This window comes from Leptidea sinapis, chromosome 22, assembly GCF_905404315.1.
Source record: "Leptidea sinapis chromosome 22, ilLepSina1.1, whole genome shotgun sequence".
NCBI classification, from domain to species: domain Eukaryota; kingdom Metazoa; phylum Arthropoda; class Insecta; order Lepidoptera; family Pieridae; genus Leptidea; species Leptidea sinapis.
In genome coordinates, this window is record NC_066286.1 from 11,399,823 (window position 1) to 11,415,918 (window position 16,096).

At 34.1% G+C, this 16,096-nt stretch overlaps 1 protein-coding gene across 1 annotated transcript in view; it reads right to left on the bottom strand.

Annotated features, from left to right (window-relative positions):
* Positions 1 to 14,727, bottom strand: part of LOC126970812 (glutaredoxin domain-containing cysteine-rich protein CG31559-like) — a 96,400-nt gene extending 81,673 nt beyond the window's left edge. Inside the window, exon 1 of the mRNA XM_050816935.1 lies at positions 14,548 to 14,727. The gene's annotated coding sequence lies outside the window, so the exon portion shown is untranslated. The remainder of the gene's footprint in view (positions 1 to 14,547) is intronic.
* Between the last annotated feature and the right edge of the window lie 1,369 nt (positions 14,728 to 16,096).

Genomic DNA, 16,096 nt, shown 5'->3' on the forward strand with positions numbered 1-16,096 from the left:
TCACCCGAAGCGTCAAGAGAGGACAGGTTCCTGGGTCATTGAACTAATCCCTGTAGTTTTGGGAAAAAAGTTATCGAGCATGGTCGCATCACAAGTGAAGGGATTGAAACGTAATTTATTTTTATTACTAGTTGACTGCTCTGACTTCACTCGTATGAATTTTAATTTCTTTCAAACTTGAGAAATTCAGTGATATTGTATAATATCAAGCAGTCTTGCAAATTAACGTGGGAAACGTTATACATCCGAATAAACCAATCATAAGCAAAATGTCTATTTGTAAACATTTTTCTTATTCTTGGTTTATTCTCAAGTCTCTTTAAACCAAGTTTATTTGTAAATCCGTTGGAGCTAAGTTTCGAAACAGTAACAATGTCGATAGCGCCCATACAAATTTTACTTGGTCTCGGTCCATCAGTTGTGTGATTGTCGAAATTTCCCATTAGCCGCACCTCGTGTGCTATTGTGAAGCTATTTCCTAAGCTATTGTGTTAAACAAATGTGAAATACTCGGTAAGAGGACAATATTGGTCGACTGTCCCTGAATAAATCACAACATCAATATACCGGCGCCTTTATGTGCAGGCTGTATTTGTGTTTTAGTTTAGAAGACGCCGTAACCAGTGTTTTTATCTAGGTTCAACATATCAGCCGAAAAATGGACATAGAACTCCCTCAAAGATTTCCACGATCGGCCCTGCGCAGCCCTCATCCAACGCCAGTTCATCAAATACCATCCATAGTATTTTCTTTGATTAACGCGAGTGTTACACATTTAAATAAAATACTTCTTAATGTTTATTAAAACCCATAAATACACATACCAAAACAGATGAGGACACTGTCAGTAAATTTTGCCAAAAACATCTATCTACAGCAAATATCACCTCCGAGGAAAATGGCGCTAAACTTCATAATGACAACTATGACAAATACTATCATTGACTCATTTCATCTGCAGTCCCCCTGAAAACGAGATCTGGAAAGGTCTTGAAACGTCGGGTTAACTAAAATAAAAATGTAAATTTTACGCATAAATCTAATATAAAAACAGTTACAATTACACGCATTTTAATCCTTTAAAAGTGTTTTATTTAAATACCATCCAATCTAATTACAAGGTTAATGTGACTTAACATCCTATGTCTGATTTTTATGCGCGCAATCGCATCACCGTTCATAAATGTGAGTTTTTTTTAAATCCTCAAAGGCACTGCATTTATATAGGCAGGGTATAGTACTTACCATCATGTTATGAACGTAATGTTTCTTCACGTCACTCCTTATCATTAACCTGTAAACTTGGGTGACTGCCGATAACTTTTAGATGTTACTTACACAAGCAGTGTAGAGGCCAAGCTATTTATGCGAAAGTTAAATAATATTATATATATATCCATACCACCAGCTTCTTTGAACAGGATGCCGGCTATATTATGGGTACCACAACAGTCCCTTTTTCCACCTTAAAGCAGTAATGTGTTTCGGTCTAGAGGGTGACGTAGCTAGTGAAATTTCTGGGCTAATAAGACTTAACATCCCATGTCTCAAGGTGACGAGCGCAGTTGTAGTGCCACTCAGAATTTTTGGGTTTTTCAAAGATGCACCAATTAAATTCAATCAAGTAGGTCAAAATAATGAATCTTCATTTTTCTTTCATAGTTCTGTTAAGCCGCAAGTATGAAAATCAATAATTATTACTCCATAATATTAGTACTTGTGTAAACTATATAATAATTGAAATATAAAACATGCTTATTAATTCAAAGATAAATATATTATAATTAAGTAATATATCACAACCTTGGTAACTGAATCTCTGCCCACGTCTCAAAAGTGCGATTGTATGTATGTATGTAAAAGAGTTCATAAAATCCTTGCACTTACACTAATGTCCTTGATTTTACGACAGGTCCCTGAACACCGACCCTTGGCAAACTGGTTTCAGAAGCAATAATTTCACGCGACAACCTTGATGTATGAATACGATTGAATTGTGGATGTGGTAATTTAATCAATTTATACATTTATGGGTATAGGTGTTGATATTATTTATTTATAGGTTTAGGTTATTGTATCTGTTGTAAATGCAAAGTGTTGACATAAATTTAATGTATGAATGGCTAATAGAGAAAATTTCTCAGAATAGAAATTTCTAGAAACATTGTAATACAATGAGTCATGATGTATAAATAAGGCCCTGATAATAACTGTGACGTGTGGTGGTAGCATCTGTGTTGCAGAAGTTAATTTATATTATTACCATAAGCTAATAATCAATATACACATAAATGTGTTTATGATTAAGATTCTATTTTCTCATATTAGACCTATTTTGATGAAGTTTTCAGACAATCTACAAATTAGCCCAGCGAGTGATCGTATGAAGTCTGTAGTGACCGTATCAATGCTTTTTGTGGTAAATTCACTTTAAATCATAACTTAAAACAATGTTTAACAATAAAATATACTTATTTACTTATAAAAACGTCGGGTCAAGACCATTCGATTATTCAATAAATTACCTTTTGTTCGGAATGCAAATTCTTTTGCGATCATTTAAATCTATTGCTGTTTTAGTTATTCTCATATTTTATACGTGATTGACGTTTCTATCGAAACAATCTTACAGCCCGTACAATAGTGGAATGTTAATTTCTTATCAAGTACTTTAAATAACAATCAAGGATTTTTTTGCTTCAAATATTAAATAATCTTAGAATTATCAGTAAGAACTATGCAATTTTAATATAACAATATTTTTCTATACATTGCCATTACATGTCTATACAGGTGGCCGAGAAGTTGACGTCCAAAGATAAAATTTGAAATCATCATGGTGATGAGTATCCGAATCACACTTTTAGTTAATTTTATTGTTGATAATTATTATTAACTACAGTTGCAATAACCACATAAGAAACTATGAATAGTTTAGACAATGCGGAACTAGTTTAGAATTGAGCCGTAAATTCAAAATAACTGCTCCAACTAAATTCATGAAAATGTTCAAGGTATCAAAAATAAAATAAAATGGAGAGCCTATGGCTTCTAACTATTTTTAAAAACTTCCAAGAACATTGGCCAAAAAGATGAGTCAAATTCAAATTTTAGTTTTGGACATCAACTTCTCGGCCACCCAGTATATTACTGTACTAGCTGACCCGGCAAACGTTGTTTTTGTAATATAAATGAAGTACCCCGGGCCCGCTCATCTCAGTAATTGCTTAGCTGAATTATTTGTATTGTAAATGCATAGGTATTTCTCGGACAAAAAAATATAGATTTCTGATAAGTAATCGCCAAGATATCATATATTAAAACCTTCTTCAAAATACGCTGCCTCTCATCGTATTATTCCGATTGGATAGTTTTTGCGGTAATTAAAAAATTCTTTTTTTTTTATTATTCAAAATAGGATTTTAAATCACTCATGAATAAAATGCCTCAGACTTGAGAAGAACGGGTGCGGGAAACTCAGCGATCTTCTTTTTGAAACTTAGCCTGAGGGCAGTCGCTCCTTTGCCGATCTATATTATCGTTAAGAAAGTCATATTTTATGTAACCTTTACTACGTTTAAGTTATTTCAGCAATTCTTGTAACGAAACAGATTCGTTTTGTACATTTTCTGGGATTATGTTGTGAAAGCATATAGGTACAGCATATGCTGCAAAGAATTTAAAATAAAAAAAAAACTCAACTTTGTTAGATTTCTGTGGCTATACACAAATACTTTTAACAAGAAACATTTTAGATTTTTATAAAATAATACTATAAAATAAACTTCGAGGTGAGACCACTCGATTATCTGACAAGTTGTCTTTTGATCGGAATACAAATTCTTTTGCAACCATTAAAATCTCTCGTTGTTCTAGTATTTCTCGCATTTTATTAGTCATTCATGTTTCTAAATGAACAATCATTTAAGTTGTAACATCGACATGTAAAGCGCTTATGAAGTACTTACGGATACTATAAATAATTATCGGATGATTATGAATTATTATTTTATCATTCTGTGATATAATCATATTCAGAATTTTAAATATAGTTACACGCATTGTTATATTGTAAATAATTGAAATATGATAAGCAGTGTTCTCTTAACACAATATAAACTTGTTTATTTTTTTAAATATATTTAATCTAAGAAATTGTGTAGGTGATATAATATTTAGAGTTAACGTCATTTTTTAATATCATCTCACTAACTGATATAAGTAAAAAAGGAATGCAATTCTGATTGACATTTGAAAGTTTCATTATCAATTTAAAATCTTTTTTTGACACCCTCATACCTTATCTTTAATATAAGCTAAGCAAAAAATCAAAAACATGTTAACCTATGCAATGGTTTAACACTGTGAGAATACCACATCCATTTATCGAACCAACAATGGGTGTAAACTTTTATTTTCCTTCAGGTAGTTAGCGAACCTTATATAGAAACACGGAGCATTTCACGATTACCGCCTCAATATAAATCATTTTGTCATGGAATCTTAACGATAATGATCTTAAATTACAGAGTACGAATTTTACGTAATGGATTGTCATTTCTTGCGGAATGTAATATTGTTTGGCGATTTTTTTAGACCTGTTATTAATTAAACGCCAACGCTTGCGGCAGCATCGTGGCCGGGTCTTCCCTTTCCTGGAATTTGTGTCGGACGCATGAATAGCTTGTCATGTGTGGTGAACAACATTCGGAAGATTAAGGCCGTATCTTTAAATTGGTAAAATCTTAGATATTTATTCGTCCAGATAGAGCCTCTTTCTGTTAGGCAACGCACCACAACAGGCCAGGTTTATTACTTTAGTTTGCGTGACAACTACGTATTGCAGTCGCGATACGTCAGTCACTTTGTTTTAATCAAGTTGTTGTTTTTTAAAGTGATAACCCTCAATTTTGGATTAATTATACAAATTAAATTTGAAAACAAAATTTATGAACGATGCGCGACTTGAATTCGCCTGAGTCTGCCGTTCGAGGGACGTATCATTGATAAATCTAGTATGTCTTGTTCTCATTGCTCTCATGTGCTCAGCGGAAAGAGCGCTGGCAAAGAATGCGTGGGTTAGAAGTCTCGCATCGTTCATAAATTTCGTTTTCAAATTCACATTGTTTTAGTATGTGTGTTTTGCTGAAAATAGAGGCTAACATTTCGACGCTATTTTTTTCGACGCTTTCACAGCTACCAGTTTATTTAGACGTAAATTATATTTTCTATGGGTATAATGATGATTGTGTTGATTTTATTATTTCAACTTTATACCACCAGGCAACAGACTAACTGTTCAGGCATTATCTATAAATAAGTTAAAATGCTCTATCGTAAATCTTACTTCTCTACAGCTGAATATCTAAGTGATCGGACAGCCTGGGACTAGATTATGAATATTTTATACCAATAGCAATGACAGTACAATATTGTAAATTTCATTAAAAAGAGCGTAAAAAATAGAATGCTGGGACAGTTTCTTGAGCCACTTCTTCTCTCTGAGAGCGCCATTTGCTTCCGAAGCGGTAGTAGTATGTAGTATATTAGAAATGACACCAAAAAGAATTCAAATTGAATCAATTTTGAGAAAATAAATACCGTTTAACCCTTATGTGTAGGTATTTAGGTAATTAACTATAGTACTCCTTTGAGAGGTAAAGATAGTAAGGTAATAGTCGAGCAACGCGTTTCGGATTGGAACCCTCAAGGTTGCATATTACTCATCTATAGTTCTACAGATTATATTGTTAATGAAGTATATTCCTATAAATTCTGATAGGGCTGCAAAGCACCAAGAAATGTTAGGGCTGCGTATGGCTTATATAGTGAGGATAGGCCACATCGTTGATTCTATTTCACATTAAATCTATTAAACTTAGATTAAACCCAAGCCTATTGTTGTGAAATACAGACTCAAACCGTTAAACAAAAGGTATTTACGTAAAGTTACGCTCAAACTTTCATATTATTTAAATAAAGCAATGAAATTGAAAGTTCTTTTCCTTATTGCTTTGACATAAATAATATTATGGCAATACCGAAGTTGATTGCTAAAGAATTTTTCATAAGTGTGACTAAGCTCGTCGTAAAACCTGGTTTATTTATTAGTGGGTAATATTCTTCCAACTTACACGTAAGAAATAAATTCTGAAGTGTAGTTTGAGTTTGTCTGCACTCGGGGTATCTGAACAAACAATTACATTCGAGATTACGACATCCATGTGCCACTGTTATGACATTCTTGCCTTCCTTCTTTCACTAGCATCCAATCATAATACAGTATACCAGCATTTCGACAAAAAAAAATCTATATAAATTACGCTTGTTGACATATACCAGTGGGAGGCTCCTTTGCACAAGATACCGGCTAGATTATGGGTACCACAACGGAGCCCTTTTTCTGCCGTGAAGCAGTAATGTGTAAGCATTACTGTGTTTCGGTCTGAAGGGCACCTTAGCTAGTAAAAGGCTCTTTTGCACAGGATGCCGGCTAGATTATGGGTACCACAACGGCGCCTATTTCTGCCGAGAAGCAGTAATGTGGAAGCATTACTGTGTTTTGGTCTGAAGGGCGCCTTAGCTACTGAAATTACTGGGCAAATGAACCTTAACATCTTATGTCTCAAGAAGATGAGCGCAGTTGTAGACTCAGAATTTTTGGGGTTTTTCAAGAATCCTGAGCGGCACTGCATTGAAATGGGCAGGGCGTATCGATTCCAATCAGCTGATTTTATTCATACAAAAAAATGGCAGCCCCCATAAATATTATTCATTTTATTTATTTTTTTTGTTACAGCAGATTTGTATATATATTTGAGAAAATTAAATTAAAAAAAACTGTCCAACTATTCATGAGATACAGCCTGTTGACAGACGGACAGACAGACAGACACACGGACAACGGAGTCCTAATAATTTAAGGTTCCATTTTTACCTTTTGGGTACGGCACCCTAAAAAGAGCCCTTTGGAAGTATTTTTACCAGTAAAACAATCGCGTGCAACTTATGAAATCTTCTAACGGCCATTCCCAATATTCAGTCTATCTCCGGTAGTGGCCTACTTGAAATAAAAATCGTAACTATCGTGGACTTTTCTCTCCCAATAAACTTATCGACGGTAACTCACCTTATCCGTACACGCTGTCTGTCAATGGGAGGACGTATAGCTTACCAGCGATAGAAGTTTGTATGGAAATTGCAATTCACGCGTCCCAATATAAGGCGATAAGAATGACTAATCTACCCATATTAGGACAGCATCAGATTATTGACAGCTAATTACTAACAGTAGAAGGTAATAAGTTATCTCTATCTGTAGATAGTATATTGTGAACGGCCGTAAGTGTTATTGTAATTTCGCAAAAAAATTAGCTGAGTTACATTTAATTAGCAGGGAGTAACTTAACGCGTCGTGTTGATGAACCCACTCATTGTTTCACAGCGGAACTGCCGCCGTGAATACGTAATGTAATTCTATTTTTACTGGGACCTATTGTCTTCTACTTCCTATCAAATATCTTTTTATATCTGCTGTATTGACAAGTATCTGATTTATGTAAGATATTGGATGGTTTCTTGATGTTGCGAGTGTCAACTTACAATAAACAACTCGACTCTCAATCACGGTCAAAAATTGTCTGAATCAAAACTCTTCCACGCGTTTTTAGGCAGAGTTTTCGTAGTGTTGTGTTTCGACCGCGCTTTGAATACAACGCCACGCAATGACAAAGTGTTCAGTGAAAAATGTCCAAATAACAGCATATCTAAGCATAAAAGGATGGCGTCCCCTTTTAAATTAACAAAATTGTGTAACTAGCTTTACGTTTTTAATCATTGCTTTATAATAAGCCGGACACCGCTCTTTTATACCCTCGTCGCATGAGTTGGCGCGCTGTGATTGGTCGGCTATTGTGACGTATTACCCCAAAAAGAGATACGTAACAATGGTCAAGAAACCAAATTTGTTACGTATCTCTTTCATTCAATTCAGTCTCATGCCAGAGTTTGGCGAGTCTCTTGAGGACGCCTCGTGTAAAGGCGAAACATGTGTTGAATTATTCGAAGGCGAATATTGGCGGAATTAACACTCAAGAAAACTCAAAACATTAAGATAGTTAGCTGTATAAGTTAATATATACGTATATATATATACAACGCCATTCGGACATTTTTTAACTTTAACGGTATCATTACAAAAAGTTAAACACGTGTTGAACAATTGTTTTATAGAAGTTCTATTACAAAATCGTGTCTTTCTGTTGTTTAGCGTCAATCTTTAGACTTCGCATAAAAAGTTAGACACTGTTTAACAAAACACATTTTATTTATTATTTGTAATAACACTGATATAATATTTACTCACAGAACTGCGGAAGCTTAGAAACTTTTCTTCGAATGTTTAACTAAAACTATGTCGTTAATCAATATGTTTTTACTCCACTCGTGCTAAATTTCAAACGCCGTGTTTACATGTCATTATAACTAATATGTTCTCTACTATATAATCTGGCGACACAGGTTTATAATGACACACTCTAATGGTTTATTTCTTGAGGAAATCTGTTTTAATATAGGGAAGTAGGTGAGAGGTGTTTCTAAGTGGAAATAGATACAGTGTACTGCTACGTTTGCGTCGGTTTGGTTGATTTTTTTGATTTGATATTTCTTATATAAACGATTTGAGTTTTATTTAGTGTTAATTCCGCCAATATTTGTCTTTAAACAATTCGACACGTGTTTCGCCTCTACACGAGGCATCCTCGACACTCCTCGGCACGAGGAGAGACCACGAGACTCAAAACACTGAGTCTCGTGCCAGATTTTAGCGAGACAACACGTCCTGAGGATGCCTCATATTGGCGGAATTAATACTAAAGAAAACTCAAATCATTTATATAATTATGGATTTCCGCAAAGTACCGCCTACTTCAATAAAATTTCTTCAAATTTCTTTTTTATCATAATTATTACAGTTGTATGTTTCCAGTGTACATTAAAACCTAGAAATAGAAGTAATAACAGTTGTAACAGGTTTTTAGCAGATATCGCCTGTATTACAAAAACTTGTTACAGGAATTTAAGTCCAAATACTTAATTTGTGTATACTTCATTATTATAAATAACAAACAGGTAACTTATATAATTATATGTACAATATAGGTAGATAATCCAATTATACATATTTTGTCCATAAATAGCAGCAAGAAACAACGGCGAGAAGCCGTCAATACAACCGGTATAGAGTGAAGAACTAAAGATCAGGTTTTTTTTATGAAAAAACGGGACGTGACGGGCAGGACGTTCAGATGATGGTAATTGATACGCCCTGCCCATTACAAAGCAGTGCCGCTCAGGATTCTTGAAAAGCCCAAAAATTCTGAGCGGCTAGTTCTTTTTTATACTATTAATACTGGTTATAATCAGTAGTAATTGTATCTTGCTATTATTTTCATCATCATAAGACGTTCAACCAGCATGATTGATACGCCCTGTTGCAATGAAAAAAGCCCCTGGGTCATAAAGCGGAATCGTATTTAAATGGCCGGCATTGAATTGTTATTTTAAAAATTTCTCTGACAATATTATGCCAAATTTACATAATGGATAAGCAATGGGTTGAAAAGAGACAGTTATTGGTAAATGCGACGTTGTGGTACCCATATAGATATAACAGCTATTAAATTATATCTAATATCATCTTTGGCATTGTCAGTAATAACGAAGTGAGTTCTTTTTTCATCAGTATGGATGTGGACATTTGTAAAGAGAAATCTTTATGTTATATGTAAAAACTTAGATAATTTACAGCCAGCACTTAAAATACCGGGATAGCTGTAAAGAGTTTTGCAGTCTAGTTAATTATAAAATGCTCTCACTTCCGTTTCTAGCTCCTACGCTATTTTATACTGCTCTATCCACAACCCACTTTCTTGCTATAAGAGCTAATTAAATAATTAACGATCAGTTAATTGTTCCAAACTTACGTAAGTTAGCACTTAATATGTAAGCGTATCAGATAAAATTTCACCAGGAATGACATTAAAAGTGATAGTATATATTGCCTAGATTAAGATCGAGATTTTTCATAAGTTTATTCAAATTGTTGACGATAAAACACTTTCTACGAGGCGAGAGTGGTTTCGTCACGTGTACCGCACACAGTTTGGGGGAAAAATGAGTGAAAAAACTTGTAATATATACCTTCATATAATACACAAACACGTGTGAATAGAAATGATGCTCATTTCTTCATTGCAGTAATTGTATAAATATAATATTGTGAAATAAAAAAAATACTTAATGTTGCGGGGAGCATGCCATAGTCATAATCATCATCAGCCGGAAGACGCCGGATAGAGGCCTCCCCCAAACATCTCCACGATGATCGGTCCTGCGCTGCCCTCATCCAACGTATTCCGACGATCTTGACCAGATCGTCGTGGGGGGCCTACAAACACTGCGTCTTCCGGTACGTTGTCGCCATTCCAGGACTTTAATGCTCCAACGGCCATCTGTCCGTCCTATGTGCCCTGCCCATTGTCACTTCAGTTTCGCAATCATTTGGGCTATGTCGGTGATTTTGGTTCTCCTACGGATTACTTCATTTCTTATTCGATCTCATATGCATACTATGCTCATGCCACAATAATTTAGTCAAACCTGCTTAATCGTTGCTTAATTAAGTACAGCTAGTAATTTGTTTTTATTTTATTTTAAATGTAGAAGGACTACCGTTTTGTTACTTATAATAATATGCATCCATTAATTTAATTTAATAAACAGAATTTTTTTAGCATACGCTGTTTTGAATTGTTCGCCGAATCATATTATTCTCTAATCGATTCTTGAGAAAGCCCTAATTTTCAAATCACCAACCGAAAATTATACAAACCAGCTTATTTGTTTACAATAACAATTAACAAAACAATTGCATCAACACTAAATATAACGATTTCTTGTTAAATTTACGTAATTCATCAATTACTCAATATCAACATTTTTGTGTTAGTGTGTGCGTACGTGAGAATTTCGCGTTTATGTCAACTGTGACAAACAAACGTGTTGTTTGATTTATTTGTGATGTAATGGAATACACTCAAATGTAGGGTTACATGCTCTTTGGTGCTCGTTTGAAAAATAATAGCGCAACTCTTTCGCCATCATTTAACAATCCAAAAGGTTCAAGCAACGTGTAATTTACTGTGTATTTGTTCAATCTTGTAAAGTACAGTTTTACTATGGCCTATGAAATACTACATAATATATGTACTTACAGTGCAGTCAATCGATACTCTTGTGTTTATAATTATTAATATACTTTTTTTTTCTTGACTTACTCGTGTAAGCCTTTTAGTTTTTGACGTTTGAGTATTTTTGTTGCGTCACTTTGCATATATTGTAATTGATATGATTTGTAAATTGCATTAAAAATATGAACTTGTAACACCTAATCTGTTTTGAAAAGAGCAACCTTAGAGTATCTTCTCTGAGGAAACCTGCCTTCCGAATAGGCTGTATGAAAAAAATGTCATATTTCAAGTGTTATACGATTTTCCTATGAAATTAAAATAGTATTGATTTGATTTGATAAAAATGCTCAGATGGACTAGTCGCGTCACGCGGTTGGATAAAATGGGGAATGAGCACATCCACGGCACTCTTAGAGACAGGTAAATCCCAGAAAAGTTGCTGGAAACTAGGCTGAGGTAGTAATAACATGTCATGAGGGGACAAAGATCAAATGACCAACAGAGTGCTTGATATTAGCACCGGACAGTAAGGACAAGGAAGATCCCAATTAACTTGGTAATCAGTCATATAGCCAAATATACTTAAAAGTCATATACATACATTTGTAAATCACAAATAGCCCAAATAGATCCGTAGAAGGCAAACGACAGAATGTCTTCGCAAAGATCTTCCGGAGAGGTGACGCGTGAATTGCAATTTCGATACAAACTTCTATCGCTGGAAAGTTATACGTCCTCCCATTGACAGACAGCGTGTACGGATAAGGTGTGTTACCGTATATAAGTTTATTGGGACAAAAGTCAACGATTGTTACGATTTTTATCTCAAGTAGGCCACAACTGGAGATGGACTGAATATTGGCAACGGCCGTAAGTCGTTTCGGTTTGAGAATCCAGCTGCAGTAAGATGCGAGTTAAGTTTCACATTTTGACTAGTCGTGCGGTGGAAGTATTCATCTCCTGGTCACCTGAACAAATTCTCCAAAAACTATATACGAGGTTGAAAATTCAGAAAAACTCAACATCTCTACGCAAAGCCAAAGAATCAAGACGATCGCAGATTACTTAATCGAACGACGAATTGAATAAAATAAAATTTGTTGTATTACATAAATAAATTTAAATATCTTCATGCTGATTCTTGAAGACCTCTGAGGCTCCATTGAAGACACAGAATAGTTAATGATGCCATAAGTAGAATATCAGGTTTATGTTAACAATCCGTGCTAATGCATCTACAGGTGAAGATTAACAATAATTAGCATTGTTTTCTGTTGATGTCATGAATAGTTATAGACTTGCATTTCTGAGAATAATAGTTGCTAGTTGATTTATGTACAGCTGTGCTCATGCGATAACGTTTTATATCGACGAGAGGGAGCAAAAGAGGAGGAAAATCACCTGATTGAAAGTAAAAAATTACCAGTCATAGACATCACTAATATCAATGATCAAGAGGTGATACATCGGCCTTTGAAATTACAGTATGGGCTATGCAGTATTGATCACAACACAAAAGGAAAAAAAAATTAAAAGAAGCTCAACGGCCACTCTTTTCAATCAAATAGAGTATTTTACAATGGCTGTAATATACATAACAAATTAGTTTGTAAGTTACTGCAACTAATACATGAGTCATGTTTAAATAATATAAATTATTTTATAAAAAGTAATAACTGATTAATTAGTGCATAAATATAAGTTATCGTATGTTGGATTCATCTACCTTTAGAGCTTAAATTCATTGTTTGTTTAAGAATGCTTCGTGAACATGATGGTCGTGATTACTGTCACAATTAGTAACTGTATTCAACAAATACAATGATTAATTAACTATAACAGGTCGACGTGGCACCACAAGCAGCACCCGTTCACGAGTTGACACATGGACCAGGCATCGTTCCCTTCGCACATTTTTGAGGGACTCCTTTGACGAATGACTGACATAAAAAAAATCCGTAAGTTGTTCATATACCCCCTTATTCATAATGGTCCGCTAACTTAAAACAACTTCTACAGAGTGTTATTTTTCATTCTGACTTAGGTCAATAGAAGAAGACAGAGTGAGAATATGCAATGCTTTCAGTTAGCAGACTATTATGAATAAAGGGGTAAATCTTTAAAATGCGTTTGCATGAACTGTTTTTGAAGACGCCTTATAAATTTGACAGGTGACCCGAACCTCTTGTCAAAGAAGAAATTTGGCCATTCAACGAGATAACGTTACTATTTTTTATTTTAACTGCTCAATATTGTTTATTAGTTATAATTTCTTACTAAGTCAAGGGCTTAAATGGTTTTTTAGTTTATTTTATAATTTATGAGTATAAATTTATATATATATATTGAAACCTTAAGGTTTTATATAATCAGTTACCGTTACCTAGCATTATAGAAGTTGTAAATGTTTATATTGTATTGATTTTATGGCTTTAGTGGAAACTTAATTACCTATCTATAAATACTTTAAGTAAATATACAACTACATTCCAATTTGTTTAGCTAAACAATAATGTAAACAGTTTTATTCAAGATATTGTTGGCCGTGACGTCAATGACTTGATCATAGAGAAATCTCGTGTCTCTATGAATTTGAATGCTTCAGATTTATTTACTAAACTTTATTTTTTTGTGTGAGCAAATTTGAATTGAGACAATTATTGGGGAAGTATGGGTCGTGGGATGTTAAGTGATCACCGCCACTGATGTTTTCTTGTAATACCAGAGGAAGCACAGAAGCGTTGTCAGCCTTAAATGTTGATAGATATGTGATGTTTAAATGATCTAAAATTGTATAATACTATATTACGAAGGCTTAGCAATATTGTTATTATATTATGTTTTTAAGAGATGGGCTGGGAGTTCCATATTAGTTCTTCTCTCCATGTCAAACTTTTTACGAACTGATGTAGCTTCATAACGTTTACTAAGTGTTATTGCAATATTTTATATTTTACTGTCGCTCCCTATGCTAAATTAATATATTTATAGTAATTATTAAGTACGTTGATGATGTAATGTCCATAGTCTTGATTAGGTTTTATAATTTGGGTACTTCTAAAAACATCAAAGTTTTGTTGGTTATAAAATATGTATTTACCTCCAAGAAACGGATATTGTTACAATTTTTTGATACATGTTTTCTTGGCACCTATTCTAATTAATTAAATGAAAGCAAAGTTTAATTTAAATATTTGTTATTGTTAGAGATTAAAATGAATAATAAGAAAGTATAGGTATTCATATGCAAATAAGTACATTTTAGCCGAGACCAAATTATAATATGATAACTTACCGCAAAAACGTGAGAAATCCAACTTAAAGTTAAGCACAGTAACAAGTTTAATTTCAATGTCACATACACCAAGGAACAAACACTTAACGGAACAAGATATTGGTCCGGTTCCAATGTTCGTAATTTAAACGAGCCAATAGCCGCGAAGACACGAAGCGCGCATGCGTTGACCGCAGGTAATAAACGCAGACTGACTGGCTAACCATTAAAGACGTCAAAACACATTCTCCATTGAGATCGTCAAGTGTGTCACTAACAGTGTATAGAATTATCACCTCTTATAATCTTAATGTACGTAACACATTGGTGTGATACAATTTGTCGTTTATGTCTTTTGTTGGACTTTCGTGTTTCGCCTTCACATGCGCATGAGTTCCTTTTTTTGCGTGAAACTTGTTCGGGTTATTTTTAAGGATACCGCTTATAACTAAGCCTCCAAAAGCTGTATTAAAAAATGTATAGAATGAAATCAGTAATTAAAAATTTCGTTATTAAATGGTTGGTATTGGAAGGTTGGTAAAGGAATTAGTAATGAGCATTTAAATTCATTAATTATTACAATGAAATGTAAAATTATTTAATTATGTTTTCAACTTTGTTTTACTACTATTATATATGAGACCTGCTCCGTCTCCATTGCAAATAATATTTTAAATAACAAATAATTTGTTTATCTACGAAAAGGGAAGCTGAGTTGAAGAATTAAAACAATTTTTTTCTATAGATTAAAAAAACTAGGGCTAGCGAAATATAATAGGTAATGATATGTTCATGAACCAACTTCAAGTAACAAATTCTATTTATTAAGAAGTGTAAAAGTATCAATCTCAAATATTTTGATGAATTTAATGAAGAAATAAAATCAGAAGAGATTGAACCGGAGTGAGATTTTGTATATATAAATGACATAAAAAATTTAAAGAAAATACACCAACAATAACTCAGCTGCTTAGCTTTCCCCTAGAACCCATGCAAGTGACCTCTTCTGACAAAATGCCAAATTAGTTGACCAAAAATTTACCAGTGGGAAGTTCCTTTGCACCGGATGCCGTCTATATTATGGGTACCACGACGGCGCCTATTTGTGCCGCGAAGCAAGTATAAGCATTACTGTGTTTCGGTCCGAAGGGCGCCGTAGCTAGAGAAATTACTAGACAAATGAGACTTAACATCTTATGTCTCAAGGTAACGAGTGCAATTGTAGTGCTGCTCAGAATTTTTAGGTTTTTCCACAATCCTGAGCGACTTAATTGTAATGGGTAGGGCGTATCAATAGAAGAGTTGAGAAAATGGAGGCTGGAGGTGATTGAAGCGAAAACACAGGCGATCATCACCGGTAAATCACAACTAACGACTCCCTTGAAGCTGATATCGGAGGAATTCCCATCAAAACCTGAAGTAAAATAATCGGGCGTAACAATTGACCACAGGGATGGCAAGGGGGGCTCATGCCAAGCAGAAGCCCGCCTTTCTGAAAACTGCTGGATAGATTTAGTTCAAACGTTACATGAATATTTTACAAGCTAGATGCAGATATTGTTATTTTGCT